At 33.9% G+C, this 16,784-nt stretch overlaps 1 pseudogene; it reads right to left on the bottom strand.

Annotated features, from left to right (window-relative positions):
- Positions 1 to 1,915: 1,915 nt before the first annotated feature.
- Positions 1,916 to 10,901, bottom strand: LOC114386151 (annotated as a pseudogene).
- Positions 10,902 to 16,784: the final 5,883 nt, after the last annotated feature.

Genomic DNA, 16,784 nt, shown 5'->3' on the forward strand with positions numbered 1-16,784 from the left:
TTGTGCTTTGGGTTTCTTTTTCAACATGGGGTCTAAAAATCTCTTCTTTTTTGTTGTTTGTATGTTTTTGCTTATGGTTTTCACTTTGTGTTTCTCTCTCTTGATTGATTTTAGATTCAAACGTGACTGGAAGAAGATTGAAGCATTCGTAGGTTTGGTAATTTAACTTCTTCAAGTTATGCATTAGAAAATTAAACTTACCTTGCTTAGTGCATATGCATATTGTAAATAATTGAAGATGTTCTCATGCATCTTCCAAATCCCGTTTCCCCCCATCCCTTCCCCCCAAAATAATGATGTTATTTTGAATGACATGTCTTATATTGTCAGAGGTTTTGATTGCCAAAATAGCGGAATATGCACCAATAGTGTATACTCCAACAGTGGGCCTTGTATGTCAGAACTATAGTGGATTGTTTAGAAGACACAGAGGAATGTACTTCAGTACTCAGGATTGTGGAGAAATGATGTCTATGGTGTATAACTGGCTAGCTGAGCAGGTTGTTAACTATCCATATTTCTGTATAAATTTTTGCTAGTACTTATATATGTGTATCCTAAATTTCATTGCTTCACGAGTTTGTATTAATGGACTTTAAATGTCTCTACTTTTTTCCTGGTGAATATAATTCTTTTTTGACAATTGGTCTGGAATTATAGGTTCCACTGATTTTAGATTTCATGTATAAATTTAATAGATGTGTATTAATGGATTTTAAAACCATGTATTGTATTGAATGTTCAACTTGTTTGTTCTTTGGTAATTAGCCTGGAATTAGGCTTGCTCAATTTATTTTACTTTCAATGTAGTTTGGTTAATTATAGAATGAAGCTTCATTGTTGTTTACGTGGAGACCAACAAAAAAAATACAAATAAAAGCCCTAAAAAATAACAGAAAAAAATAATTTTGAACACATACTAAGACGGTTCTAAGAATAACTGTCTTAGTATATAGTGACAATCTAAGACGGTTATTACCATCTTAGATTGTCAATATATTCTAAGACGGTTATTGAATCATCGTCATAAAAACCCATAATGAAGAAGACTTATTAAGACGGTTTCTATAACAATTACCTTAGATTTGAAGGACTTTTTAAGACGGTTATAAGAATAACCATCATAGAAAGTATAACATATAAAGACGGTTGGGAAAATCGTCGTAGTTTTTTTTTTTTTTGCTTTTTACGACACCTGTTCTTACGACAGTTCAAAATCGTCGTAAAAAGAGCGATTTAAACGACTTAGAAAGTAATAATTCTAGTAGTGAGTAATTACATCAAGAGCAGTTGGCTACTAAGTTTCCAACAAAAGGGGTTTTAGTCTCTTATTATCATGAGAGACTTTACAATTGCAAGAGGATAATGAGTAGTGAAAGGGGTAAAGTAAGAAAGGGAATGAAACGAAGGAATGACTCCTAATGATTGATTCTCCTGCTTCTAGCCTTTGTCTTTTATAAGAAATTGTATTCTCTTGAATATTCTGTGTGTAGTTGTTTGTCTTTTATCCTTCTCCTCTTCCTCTTTTTATAGGTGCATTTCACACAACCTTCGCACTAAGCACGATTGCCGCACTTAGCGAGTATGACGGTAATCTCACGATCATCGCGTAACTTGCACTAAGTGCACCTTCACATATTAGACTTCTTCATACTTTATGGCACTAAACATGTTTTGCTCGTTGAGCGACTGCATCGCGCTGAGCGAGCAACTTCAGATCTTCAATTTGCTTTCTCGGGCTTTACTTTGTTTTTCTGTGATAATTATTCACCAAACACTATAAATTCATAAACTTGAATACTTTCTGCAAAAAAAACTTAAATGATGTTAAAATTCTAATTATTCACACAAAAAGGAAGAAATAAGAGGAAAATTAACAATTCCTATATGATTTAATCCCAAAATATACCTATGCACAATAGTTATCATGTATCTCGTGCTTCATCATGAAGGAACCACTCTGTTGTCATTAGCAAAACCAAAATCACAAAAAAGACCCTGCATCATGAAAGAAAACCAGACAATAAATGTTTATCCACTATTGTCACTCAACTTCCATAATACTGCAACAAATAGGAGAAATGCAATAAATTTACTCTCACCATTCACGTCATATTATATTTTCATGTTAGCCCCCAAAGAAAAAGAAAAAGAACTTTTCGCACATTGATTCCTTGTCATTTCACAATCATATTCAAGATAGCCAGAAAATGCTACGTTAAAAATAGTTAGGTCTCCAACTTCAATCCAGGCAAGATGTTACAAAGAATAGCCACATGTCAATTAATTTGTGGATTGATTTAAACGATTTGCGGTATCTTCTATTATTATTATTACTTTCTCATGTAGTGAATAAGATGCTTCTACCAATTTTCTACACATGACTGGACAAAAATGATCAAGATCATACCATGCCATCATTGATTGCATAAGCCACACAGTAGTGCTCCTAAAATTCAGTAGTATAAAAGAAAATTCAGATAGTAGTAGTGGAAGAAATAAAAGAAGAACTCTTCACTATTGCTAACAAAGCATGTCACCAATTTCTTGCATTAAACTGGGCCAATGATTACATCTTAAATTTCATTTTATTTTTCATTGATTCATAAATAGAAGAAACAAGGACAACTGCAACTCACACCCCCACTTCAAATGAGAGCAAACCAACTCTGGTCTATGCCCACCCTCCAAAGTCCCAACAAAATCTATAGAACAGAATTCACACACGTTTTATAGCACCTAACAACAGGAATAAAAATATGGACTCACCTGCATCATGTACCACTCTTCAAATTCATCAATCATTTCCAGGCGTTTAATCCTAACAGTTAAGTATAAAAAATTAGTTTATTTAGACAAATTTACAAAAGCAACAAGCAACCAACCAGAGTAGAAAAAAATAACAAAAGGGGATGGAGAATCAGGGAAGAACATCCTTTGATATGAAGATATATGTGCGTAAAGATGATGTTTTTAAAATGTATTAGTTTTATAGTGTGTTTAATATAGATCAAAATTAGCAAATCAAAGTGAGATTTGTCAAAGAAAAGCTATTGTCCAAATCCACTAATGATTTTCACTTCTCCCACTTCATAGTTTCCATTTGTATTCCCACCAACTGTATACTCAAGATTAAACATTAAATTGGTGAAGCCACCAATTCATGGACCAATTGGGTTGACAGACAATCAAAGCAGAAAAGTAAAAAAGAAAAATATTACAAATGGAAGTAGCAAAACAATAACAACAAAACAATAACCACATAACAGTAAAATACCAAAGTAAATGTTGGAATACACAGAAAATATCTCACGACATCAATTTAAGTATCTTAGATGATCTCTTAAAAGTCGTTTCCGTATTTCATTATATATCCTTATTCGATTTTTTAGAATTGGAGGTCTATAATTTAAATAAGCGTGTGTTTTCTATTTTGTAGCGCATTATAGCACACCAATATACATAAAATAATATTTAGTGTCTATATTTTTTGTTGTTAAAATAACTGAGCCCAACAATATCATGAAATCCATGTAACTGACTTCACTTAGTGGGATAAAGCTTTTTGTTGTTGGTTGTTGTCTTTATTCTCTCTTTTCCTTTTGAGTCTAAATCCACATGTTTTCAACATGATATGCAATGCCATCCTCCACAATTTGTTTCATCACTAGTTTACCTCCAAGTTACTTAAAATATGGAGCTACACTTTATTTCCATCATTAGTTCTTCCTTCCTGTTAGAAGATAGTAGTCTTAGTAGTAGTTAGTTGGCCTTGTATTAGTAATTTGAGCATTTGACCTAATTAACAGCACTATAAGCTCCATTCTTGGAGCTATGCAAATACTTATCAGCAATGGGTTGTTTTTTCCCTGCATAGATAACAATGAACAGTGATAGCATGGACTAACAGTGGCCAAAGAGCTTCTGATACTCACAAGCAGGTTTCAGGTTTAAATTGTATGCCTTTTTTTTTCAGTTTGCATGGTTTTTTTAAGAGGTCAAGTGTCTGTTGTTTGTGTAAATCCTATTTGGCTTTTGCCTTGCTGTATCACTTTGTCAAGCCCAGCCCCAGCCCCAATTGCCTCTGTTCACTTTTTCATAGTTGGCTCCATTGGGCTGTGTTTGTGTTATGTTCAATGATAAAATCTTATGTGTTCTTTGTCTGTCCATTGAGACATAATAGGAAAGCTTCTTAACACTCTTTAGTTTATCTCTAGTCTATCATTGTTTTGACTATGAGGGAGAAATTTCAAATGTGTTTGTTGAGCAATAAGGAGTCATACCATTGGACTGGAGCCTTCTTCTCCAACCAACAATTATTCAATGGTGATTGTTTTCAAAATATGAATCATAATAGTAGTGACTTATGTGGGTTAAGACTCACACCAGCCCAAACTCTGTCCTAGAGATGTAATCTTGCCCTAATCTTTGTCACACACCCTTGTTTTTGCCCTAGATGCAGTCTGCCCCCAGTCCAAGTCCCAGATGCAGTCCAGCAGCCACACCTTCAGTCCAACATACTGCCACCATTCACCATGCTATTGTTTTAATTTATTTATTTTCTCATGCATGTGTAATCTTTAATTGTGATAAGCTTAAAGCTTAGAGAGCTTAAGCTTGAAGAGAAGTGTTACAATATCTAGAAACATAATATCATTATTGAATCATATAAAGTTTAGAGTATCTTAGATGATCACTTATGAGTAGTTTCCATATATCATTATATTTCCTTATTTAATTAGTATTAGAACTTACGAGCATAGAATAACTATAAATAATGGTTAGAGCTTTGCATTTTGTACCACATTGTATCCCACCAATATAAGAGAAAGTTATTCTTATTCATGGTCTCTTCTATCTCTATTTATCTCCTTTCTCTACCTAAATCTCTAGAATTTTATCGATGAACACATAAGTGTTTGAAAATTTAATACATAAGCTCCCAGGTATGATTCAACAAAATACCTGTGTCTTTCCTGAGCATCAATAAAATCATTATAAACTCTCAGCATGTCCCATGCAACAGATGTCTGATGCCCACAAAAAAACAAATAGTATAAGAATATTAATATGTTAGTGATACAATAAATGCACCTTAAGACTACATGATGATTCATAAAAAATGAAACGAGGAAAAAGTGAAATTTCATCAAACAGTAATAACCCTAAAAATGTGTTTCAAATATGAGTGTTTCCATATGTAATCCGTTATCCATCACATCAAAAGAATAGAAATGGTAGCTAAGTGGCACCGAGTCCCTCTGGGAGCTACTTGATCCCAAGATCAAATATCTGCCAATCCCATTTTTCTTTACTTCAGCCTTTAATCCCTCTCCCCAATCATATCACAAACCTCCCTCGAAAGTTTTAAAAAAATTGAATTCAGAGAAGATAATCTCTAATAAATGCAAAAAAGATAAGTTGATACTTTTTTATTCACTAGAATTTGCTTAGTATAGGTAGAATGAGAATTTTCAGCCATAATTGTGCTCAACTAAGATATAGATGATGCTTAATTAAGATAACTAATAGCTAAGATGAAAATTAATATCACCAAAAATTTACAAATATACCTGCCATCCTTGGTCCAGAAATAATTTTTCCTTTGCATGTAAAGTTGGTGTATCATAAATACCCAACAGAGCACAACCTCGAGACTGACGCAAAATAGGAAAGAAAAATCATATTATGGTTTTACACACATCAAAAGATATTTTTATAATTAATAATATACAGAACCAAATCTTAAATATGTTTAAGCCTAGCAGTAAGGCTTAAAGCAATCAAGTTAATACCAGCTTTTCCTTAATCAGGAATGGCATCCATAATATGAAGACCTATCCTAGTTAATAGGAAAAAATAGGAGGAAAAAACATGGGAAATAAGTCCATAAAAGGAAGATTGTGAATTAATAGGGAATAAAAATAGAATACACTTGATCAAAATTAGGAGAATATGAACTGTGAAGTGAGAATGGAGAACACTAGGGGTGGGGGATCAGAAACATGTAATCTGTGATTTGTGAACAGAGATCAAGCTGAGATTCATGAATAGAGCAAAGGAAGGGTAGAGACCTGGATACAGGTGAGCACTAGGTCACTGGCAAGATACTAAAGTGGGTAAGTTTACATAGAAACAGAAGTCACTGTGTTTTGCATCAAAACAGAAACCTTATAATGTTTCATATGAAAAAAAGGAGAAATCATGAAAATAACCCAAAATATTAGGTTACAAATCTGGAAAATGGGGGCAAAGATTGGTTTTTACCCCATACAGAATGGGAACATGATTTACCAAGATAGTTACCATCCACAATCTGAGGCGTGAAAACCAGGACACAAAAACTATGACATGATGAACAATATGTTGTGGCTTGAGACAGAACACTCTAATGCTATAGTGAGCAATTGCCTATCCTGTTTTGGGTAAGACGACTAATCCTCGCTTGAGGTTAGGGTCATCCTTTCTCACAAATATTCTTTAGTGCTTGAATCTCAGACATGGCAGATAAAGCTCATCTCTTTAGGCCTCCAGCTTGCTAACGCTAACTACAACCTTATAAGTACAACAAAAGTAGGATAATGAGCAAAAACAAAGGCACAACACAACAATTAGAGGGGGGGAAATGCAAAGTACATATGTATTGTTAGACAGAAAAATATTCCACTTTTGAGATAATTTGAAATTAATCAATTGTAACCTAAAAACCATGAATAGAACAAAACTTTCAAATCCATACCTCCAAATTTCTTGTCATCTGCTGCCCAAAAGCATCATCTGGGAGGATCTGTTAAGAAAGTACCATATAATGCAAAAAAGATCCTACTTTATTCCCATCAAAGTAGTAGTAATAGTAATAGAATAAGAAATTATGAAGGTTGTTACCTGCTCATAAAGAAAAAAATATTGTTGTCAAAAACACTTGTGAAGCCCAACCAACAACCGCACGGCATGAATCTGGATCCAAGTAGATCAGAACACATTGTGAAATCATAAAAGTAGGTAGACTTATAACAATATCAGAATGAATCAATTTATCATTCCTTGATCGTGAAAAATGTGAGTATTAACTAAACTAAAATTAAACTAAAAGACACACACAAAAATGTAAAATAGTTGAAGAATAACCAACAAGAAATTACTAAATTAGCATCAAATCCACCAGCATAGAAAAAATAACAACTAAAAGTCAGCACAAAACTATTAAAATAAAGTGAAAATTAAGAATTTTTATGGCAGAACTTGGATTCTTCCTGCCATATTCCATTTTCTCAAATATATGTCGTAAGATCTATGAAGGGACACAACATTGCTTTCCAATTATAAAATTCAGGCGTTATCTTCAAAGTCATTTTCAATTTTAAAACTTTAGATTCTATGATCTCTTTGTATTCATATTTATCATTTCCCCAAGAGATGCAGGCAACTTCTAACAAATTGTTATTTATATCAATGCAATAGGCAAAGGCTTTTAGAGATGTCTTGAAGTTGTATAATTGTAAGTTGTGTGATGAAATACAATATTGCTTTCCAATTATTAAATTCAGAAGCATTGTCTTTCATAAAAATTCATAAGACAATTCATTAAAGAAGAGAATGAAAGAAAACACAGAAGAAGCGCAGGATATGATATTAACACAGCACAATCTTTATAACCCTTTTGTATTTAAAACTTTTTTATTATAAGAACTTTATTATTCTTTTCCTAGAAAGGACTGATACCTGCAAACAAATTCTCGATTATAATAGTAACAAAATTTCACAACTGTACAAGAGAGAGAAGAGAGATAGACAAACAGAGAAGCAGATACAGAGCTAACTGCCCATACATACCTTGGATCCATTCCAGCAACATATATAATATTATTTAATTGTTGTACATCACGCAAATCTACAGGGACTAGCTTATAATGAGCACTGAAAACTTCTCTTTTCTCTGGTAGAGAAGGACACATACAAGCATCAGTTCAAATCAGTAGTAATCATGAATTCTATCTTTCAGTATTGATGGTTTCAAAAATCACAATGAAAGATCATATTGATTATATCCTCAACTCAAATGCTACATGTCAGTTCTTAGATGCTCTTAGTTAAAAGATTAAGATTGGTGGCTGAATCAAAGTTGCTCTAACCTTCTGGATCAGAGCAAAAGGTTCATCCATGATTCCAAGCATATATTTTACTCTAATTTTAACAAATATTTGAAGGGATATAGACTATACTATCTTGAGCTTTATTTTTATCTAATTTAATATGACAGATTATTTTATGGGTCTAAACCCAACTCCAGCTTTCCTCACAGATAATTCATTTAGGCATTTTCAATTATAATGAACAATCATGAAATAAAATGCTTTTGGAATTTATAAATATTTCATTCCACCTTTAAAGAAACTAAAGTATCACCATCCCTCTTGGTATTATTATATGCATTTTCCTTTCATTTGTTTGATTAAAGAATTAGTGAGAAGAAATGTTTACAAGACTAGAGGTATTCAATGTCTAGGGTTTGAAAACAATCAAGGGTGTGAATTTTTTAAATGGGCACTTGAACACCATGTGCTACCACAAAAGAAAAGGACATCACCATAATAAGAGAATAAAAATCATCAGAGACTGTCCCCTCCATATATAGTATCATATTCGACATTGCTTACCTCTTGATATGGTTGTTATTTCACCAAGTTTATTCCTCAATTGACTGTGATTCTCAATAAGAGCTGCCTTTTTACTAGTTACCTTGATTACAAATACAATAGAGGTTTAAATTTCTATACAAATAGTTGCAGTTAAGAACTTACAATTGAAAAAATATTTAAAGCTTAATATCTCGTCATTTTGCAATTAGATATAGATTTAGTCAAAACAGATAGTATACATGCACTAGTTTCTTGAAAAATACTGATGGCCAATCCCTCTCAGAACCCATAAACAAAAAGAAATATAGGTTACATTGCAACTAAAAATTTGAAAGGTATTGAAGTTCCTACCTCCTTAAAATCCACTTCCACATGCAAATATGGTGTTTTCCCCTCATCCTACAAGGAAAAGAATTTTAAGTTACAACTGTAAATCAACACAACACAAGTTTCGTGAAGCTAAGCAGAAGGTTAATAGGAAAAAATGGAATAAATGGTAATGGGTTACAAAGTACAAAGTTTCACAATTTCTATCCACATCCAGAGTCACATGGAGGCTATTAGAAACAGCCCAAGAGTAAGGATTCAAGCAAAAGTTGCATACATATATATTTTTTGCATCTTTGATGTGCATTGCTAAAAGAAGAAAACATTCTTCTCCATACCAGGCAACAATAACTCTAATCTAAACAACAAAGTTATTAAAAAATAATAGGAAACAAAGAAGCTTTACACTACTTATACAGCAGATTAAGTTTAAGCTAATGAATAAAGTATATTTTGCACAAAAATTACTATATCATAATTGAAATAATCATACACCAAAAGCTTGATAAAGTAGAGACCATTTTACATATGTTCAGCACTTATAAAATAGTACATCAGCAACCATATCCAAACTATTTTTGGAGCCATCAGACCATTGGAAAAACAAAGAGAAGAAAAGCAAAAGCAGAAGGGAAAGCATAAGTGCCAGCCATGGAGAATTCACAAGGCATGGAGAGTCAATACATACATATACCTATATTAGAATATTCCATCAATAAGAAATTCAAATTCAAATTAACATTATTAATTTATCCACATTCATACATTTCCTCATCCATTTGTATAACTAACCGCACAGTTCTGAAAGGAAGTTACATTCCACATTAAAAATAAATAAAAGAAAAGATTTTCAGCTAAAACACATCTGTGGCATGAGAACTCAAATTTCAAAATAATTGATTCTCACAATGTCTATGTTTTGTGTAGTAGAAAGTATGACATTCAGTCCTAAAGATTGAGATAGCAAAAGCAGCAGACTATTAGCACAAGACCACATACAACAATGATAGGACCAGTGCTCAACTGCATAAAAAGTCCATACATGTGATAATAATGAATCAAGGGTTCCACCAGTCATTAGTAAACAGAACACAACAACATCATCAAATGGATGCCTTCACACATCGAATTACCAGGTTAGTTTAAAATGCTAAAGTATTTATCATGAAAGCCAATTTGCAAGTCATGGAGAACACAATTCATTAAATTGAAATATACATTCTGTCAAGTCAATTGTTTTATTTACGGATAATTAAATTTTGACCATTTGACATAGCCAATTTGTAGTTTCATAGCTGACAAATTATTTGGCATCTCTTAATTTACAGATATTTAATATTTATTGTTAATTTTTTTTCAAAAATTAAAGTAGAAAAATTGAGGTATTTTAAAGGAATAAGATATTTAGATGAAAGATGAAGCTAAAAATTCAATAGTGGCTGAGGTCAACAATCGCATATGGAAATTGAAAATGACATTTCACCTTTAGAGAACTATCATGAATGTCATCTTTATTGACAAGAAGCAATGGAACCCTGCTTCCATACTTGGAATTGAGGGTCTACAAAATCACAACAACAAAAATAGTAAGACCCAAAAACAATAGGTCAATGGCAACATATAAAAGGGGAACATAAGAAAATGTAGGTGAGGCAAGTGCACAATCCAGATCATTCATAAAAAAAAAAGCAAGGAATAAACCAATGATTTGCATAGGAAAATGGTCATATAAGAATGTGTAATTATCATAATTTGTACGTTAAGTATAAATGTCTCACCTCAATCTGGTTAATGATCAAATCCAAATATGTCAGTCCATCACTAGTATCAATTGCAGATCTACATGAGAGCAGAAAAAATTTATTAGTGTAAATTCATCAAGTGTGAAGTTTTGAGGAGTTGGATGAATTCTTACTTGGGACCGTCAAAACACATATTTCTTCCATGAGAACCATTAAACTTCAAAACAACAAGCTTGTCCAAAAGCTTCTTAGTTTATTCTATATCAACTTTAGATGTGAAAATTGCTCAGGTGGGCACTACTTATATATAAAAGGCACTGTGCATGCAAATGAGGGATTTTGAGAGAAATTTGACAAAACTACAAATGTATTAGTGTAATTTACATAGACAAATCTAATACCAAAAGTCAACAGAACATTCAAATAGCATTTAGCAAAATGACTTCTCTTTATTTTAAGAACGATTTACAATCATATAATAGTATTTAGCTATTTCTCTTTGTACTATTTGGATAAATTGACTCAGTATAACAAATATCTATGCCCTTTAAACTTAACACTCAAGTGTCTATGGACCATCCAAGTGAGGACTCTTTAGAACGGGTAGGCCTCTTACCCTTCTTAATCACATTCAATGAATATGCAATATTCCTTTGGATCAAATACACTAGGTCACATGGAGAGAGCTAATTAGATTTTCTTGAGGACTTAGGCAATTCTTAAACCAAAAAAGGAAAATATTTCTTTCATTTCAAATGCTCCAAACATTGGGCAAACATAAATAACACCTAACAGAGTGAACTTTATGCACAAGATTCTCATAGAAACATTCCTAAATGGCCATCTACAGAAACAATCCTCTCCAGCAAAATCACATCCCGATTACAATCAAACGATTGACGGTAAAAAAAATAGTAAGAAATTCTATTTGATTAGCTAAGAGTGAAAAAAGAAGGTTATTACCTCTGGAAGAAGTGATGAGAGCGAGATAACTTTGTTCGAGTTTAGACAAGGAGGAGTGAGCGTCTTTCCGAAGCAAGCAACGCTTAATCCGCTTGTAGCCTTCTTACACGCTTCAAATTTCATCCTTGTTCCGCCGCTTCGCGAGAATATCCTCCTGAGAAAGCGGGGGAGTGGACGGCGTAGGTAGGGTTTGCGGAGAGGGAGGGGTTGCTTCGGATTCCAACGGCAAAGATGGTGGCGGTACTGGTAAAGGCTCGTAGAGCTTTCGCTTCTTCAGAGGCTCGTAGACCTTGAAGCCTCCGTGGGTTTGGTTTCGATGGCGGACGCGTCTTCTCGTCTTCTCGAGAGCCTAAGAAGATGAGACATTGGGAATAGGAGAGAGACATTGGAAAGAGGAGACTGTGTCAGCAAAGCGAGGAGAGGAAGAGTCAAATTTAAAATTACGCACAGTTAAAGACGGGTTTTACGAAACCGTCTTTGAATACGGTAAAACAAGAGCGGTTTTCACAAAACCGTCTTTGAAATATTATCGGTATTTACAAAAATACCACCGCCCCCAAATCAAAATGGTTTTCTACAACTGACTTTAAATTCACGTCGTGGAATGCACTATTTTTAGTAGTGACAATAATACAAGTGTACTATTTGACATTCATAGAAGACAAATTTTTTTTATGTTGTCTTTGACTACTATGGTGTAAAACTATTCGTCATACATCATTTAAAAGTTGTTCTATATGTCATACCAATGTTTATGTTTTTCTTTTTCTTGCCTTTGACTGTTATGGTTTAAAAGTGTTGTCTACATCACTTAGAAAACTGTTATCTATGTCACACCAACGACTATGGTTTTCTTGACATTGTGGCCCTTGAGAAAAAAAATTGTTCCCAAAGAATAGGCAACGCCTTAGATTACAACATTTTGAAAATCGCTTTTGAAGCAAAAGACAACATTTTTTTTCTACAATGCAGAACACTTTTTATGCATAGCGGTAGACAAAAAATGTTTTAATGACAAAGAAATAAATTCAGCAAGAATATGTAAGTTTAGCACAAATACAAGATAACTTTATTTTGCAAAAAGGATAGAGTTGCTTAAGGCTTGTAGGAAATTTTGTCCAGTTAAAACACGGTTAAGATCAATGAAAGAATATTGAAATTTGTCCGGTGTAACTATCTTCCTTCTCTTCGAGTCTTGCTTATATAGGTTCTTCAAGAAAAATATTCGGCTAAAGCATTTGCCAGTGTAACTATCTTCTTCTCGTTCTGAATCTTCATTAAATGCATCATGGGGAGCTCTTTCTTGTTTTCACTAAATGCGTTGCTTCTGAGTCAGGAAAGAGAAAATGTCTATTCTATCTATCCTAAAAAAGGCTTTACCAACTTCTGACAAGCAGAGTTGCTTTTCTAATGATTTACTATTTTGTTCTCTCTTAGTATCGTGTGGGCCTTGATCGACATGTGTATTGCTTTTGATCAAGGTTGTACTTATACTCATAATATCATGTGTTTCATTAAATGTCAAGATATGTAAATGTTAGAACATTTTCAAAGCAAAAGGAATATCAAGTAAGGTTATACAAGCATAGAATATCAAACGCAAAACGTTAACAAAATGAATACTTTGAGTAAAGAGCTTAAGCAAGATGTTCAAGTTGGATTATAGAAAACTTAAAGTTATGTTCAATTTCGTGTAAAGCCCATTGGACACAAGTTTTCTGTGAAAAGCTTTGGCTGATACTTCCGCATTGAACGCTTTTATAAATATTACTGTTGATGTGTCAGATTAACAAATACATCAGCAGGTAACAAAGACCTATTAATGTCAGATATTTAAAGGAAAACTTTTAATATATTAAGGATTTAAAACAACAAAAACATTTAATAGGAACTCAGCATAAAAATCATTAATTTATCATGAACTTAAAACATATTTAAACCAAAAAAAATTAAAGAAAAAATAAAAAAAAGTTCTTTTAATAAGTGTGAGAAAATAAAACTTTTGAAAGATGTGACACTACTAAAAACTTTCCTTTTTACGACGCGCATTCTAAGACGACTATAAGTAACCGTCTTAAAATGTCACGCAGTGGCAATTTTGTAATTAAGAAGAATAATTTTTCTTTTATGACACATATTCTAAGACGGTTCTACCGAACCGCCTTAGAATGTACTAGGGGCAACTTAGAAAACAACGGGTTTGTATATAGAAACGTCGTTGTTTTTTCCCCTAATTACATAATTGCCACGCGTGTACTTAATTAATTTGAAATCCCCAGACTAGCTAGCGCTTCCTTCAATCTCGTCTCTTGCACTTCCTTTGAACCCTTCCGTCTCTTGTGCTTTCGCTCACAAAAAGGCGAAGCTCTACTATACACGATCCATGCCGTCCTCGCAAAAAGGCGGATCTCCACGTGACGAGGTCTACTATACACGATCTGCTTAAAAAAAACCTCTCGCAAAACCCACACTCCCACGCCAAAACGATGTCATCTTCGGATTCCCAAAACCTCGCCGCTGCCGCAGCATCGTCGGAGGCCCAAGTCAGCAAAAAGGCCACCAAGAAGGAGGCTACCAAGCTGGAGAAGCTCCGCTGAAGCCAAGAAATCACCACCGCGTCCACCGCCATGACCAACCTCTTCGTCGACAAGGAGGACCCCCTCGGCGAGAACTACGATGACATACCGCTGGTGGAGCTGTAGTCCAAGATGCCGTCGGACATTGGCGAGTGGACATGCATGGAGGCACTCGACGGCACGCTGGAGTTCACTTCCGGTGAGTTCACTTCAGGCGGCAACACTCTCTCCGTTGACCCCGCGTTCACCCTCTCCGTCGCCGGAAATGGCGGTGGCTCCGCCATTCTCAGAGCGGCCTTCGACCGATATAGAGGGATCGTGTTCAAGAACATCGCTGGTGTCGGGTTTAGTTTCATCAGAAAGTTGAGGGAACAATTGGTGTCTTCTGTTTCAGCATTCGACATTGACACTTTAAAGATCACACAGTCCATTCAGACCACGAGGAGGTGAGGGTTTGGGCTCTCAATTTTTTCTTGTGATTATAATTTTGGGTTTGAGCTTACTTATATACATTGTTTTAGTCTTGTCATTAGTCACTGTGGATCTCTAATCGAATGAGAATTTTTTTTTGTTTTCTCTTTGCAGCTTCAGTTTGGAGTGGATGAAAGCTATACCTTGCTGGTTCCCAAAGCCAAGGAATCTTCCCAAGTCACTATTGAGGTGAGGTGCATTACTGATTTATGATTTCTGGATTTTGGTTTTAGTTTTTTCTTAAATTATCATTCCTTATGTATATTTTCATTGTTACAAGGGCCTGTATGTGATAGAGTTAATAGGTCTTTTTTCATCCTTAGTATATTGTGTGTATATGCTTCCTTTCTACACTGATTATTTTCTCAAATGTTAGCCAACTCTAGCATTGAGCCATATGTTACTTGCATAATTGTATAAAATTTAAGTGTCTGATTGGCTTTGAAGGTTTATTTATATAATCACTTTCAGCAGTGAAAAAAAATTGTAGTATTTGCTAGCCATTAAGATGTTTCAAATTCTTGTTAAAATTTTTAGCTTGTTGAAATATTGATTTCTCAGTTGTTTCTTTTCATGGACCCTTTTTGTTGGGTTTGACATTGTCCACAACCAGGAATATATGTGAATAATATCAAGACAACACTCATTAATTGAATATTCTGCACACACTGGATATTCTGCATTACCTATCTATTTGTATTGAATATACACTAGTTTGTAATATGCCACTTCCCTTGAAACAATCATACTAGTTTCTATTCCTGTTCCATCTTATTCAACTAGCCTATTCTTTTATATTGCAAAGGATTGAGTTTTATCTTCAATTTCTATTTTTGAATTTAGATTGATAGGTTGGGACATATCTGCTAATGGAGAGAGAGAAATTGGTTAGTTGATTGCAAAAGCTATGGAGAAAGTTGGCAAAGAGGGAGTAATCACAATTTCAATTAGTTTTTATCTAATTATCCTATTGATCAGTGTTTACTGCCGGTTTTACTTGTGGAGGAAAGTGTGGTTCCAGATTCCATCTTGGTCATGGTCATCCAAGATGGAGTTATTTCTTTTTCTGCCATTTATTTTGCTAATCCTTATTGAAGTATAGGTGATGCACTTGAATATCAGAAAAAAGAATTAAAGTATCTAGTGATCTATAGGAGTAAGATAACAAAAAGAAGCAGGATGAAAGGAGGTCTAGTTCTAACACAATTCTATTATGGAAACTAGCAGAAATCTGATCAACTTCTTCTCTCTTTATATCAACCTGTCTAAATATTGAATTGTGTACATATATGGACACAAAAAACATGTGAGACATTGTTTCTCTTCCTTTGGATGACAAGAAAAGTTGAGCTCGTCCACTAGAGGAACTTGGTCTTGAAAATGAATCAGAAAAACCAAGCAATGCATTACTAGGATGGGCATGGTCGCCAATTTTGCTGTGAAAATGTTGCTTCTACCTTGGAAATGGGGAATGAAATATTTCTGGGACACACTTCTTGATGCTGACCTTGAAAGTAATATCTTGGGATGGCAGTATATCTCAGGAGGCTTAACAGATGGCCATGAGCTTGAGCGCTTGGACAATCCGAAGGTTTGTCATGTTTTCCTTCATTCAAAGGATTTACAGTTTGCTTGGTATCACTCAGATGTGATTATTTTATATTCCCTAGTTTAATTAATTTAAATTTCTGTACATTTTTTTTAAGTTTATTTAATCATCATATCGTGTATAACATATCACTACCTATTATACATTTTGATTTTACTGCAGCTAAAAATTCTTGTTTCCTTACCTTTTTCCTCTGTCCTCATGTGCCATTTTTTGAGATCTAAGGAGTTTGATTGGGCTAAACGTAATAGTAACACTGCATAAAACTAGAAGATATTAATTTTGTGTAGTGAAGCAAAAACTCACACAATCTGAGTTACCTTGATGCCAGTAGGAAAATAAGAGACTTACTTTTTCATATTTTCTTCAATTCATTTTATACCTGGTAAAATTTATCTGTTCATATTTCTTTTACAAGTTTTAAAAGGAATAATTCTCCAACAACCAAAGTATATCT

The sequence above is a fragment of the Glycine soja genome, chromosome 15, assembly GCF_004193775.1.
Source record: "Glycine soja cultivar W05 chromosome 15, ASM419377v2, whole genome shotgun sequence".
NCBI classification, from domain to species: Eukaryota; Viridiplantae; Streptophyta; class Magnoliopsida; order Fabales; family Fabaceae; genus Glycine; species Glycine soja.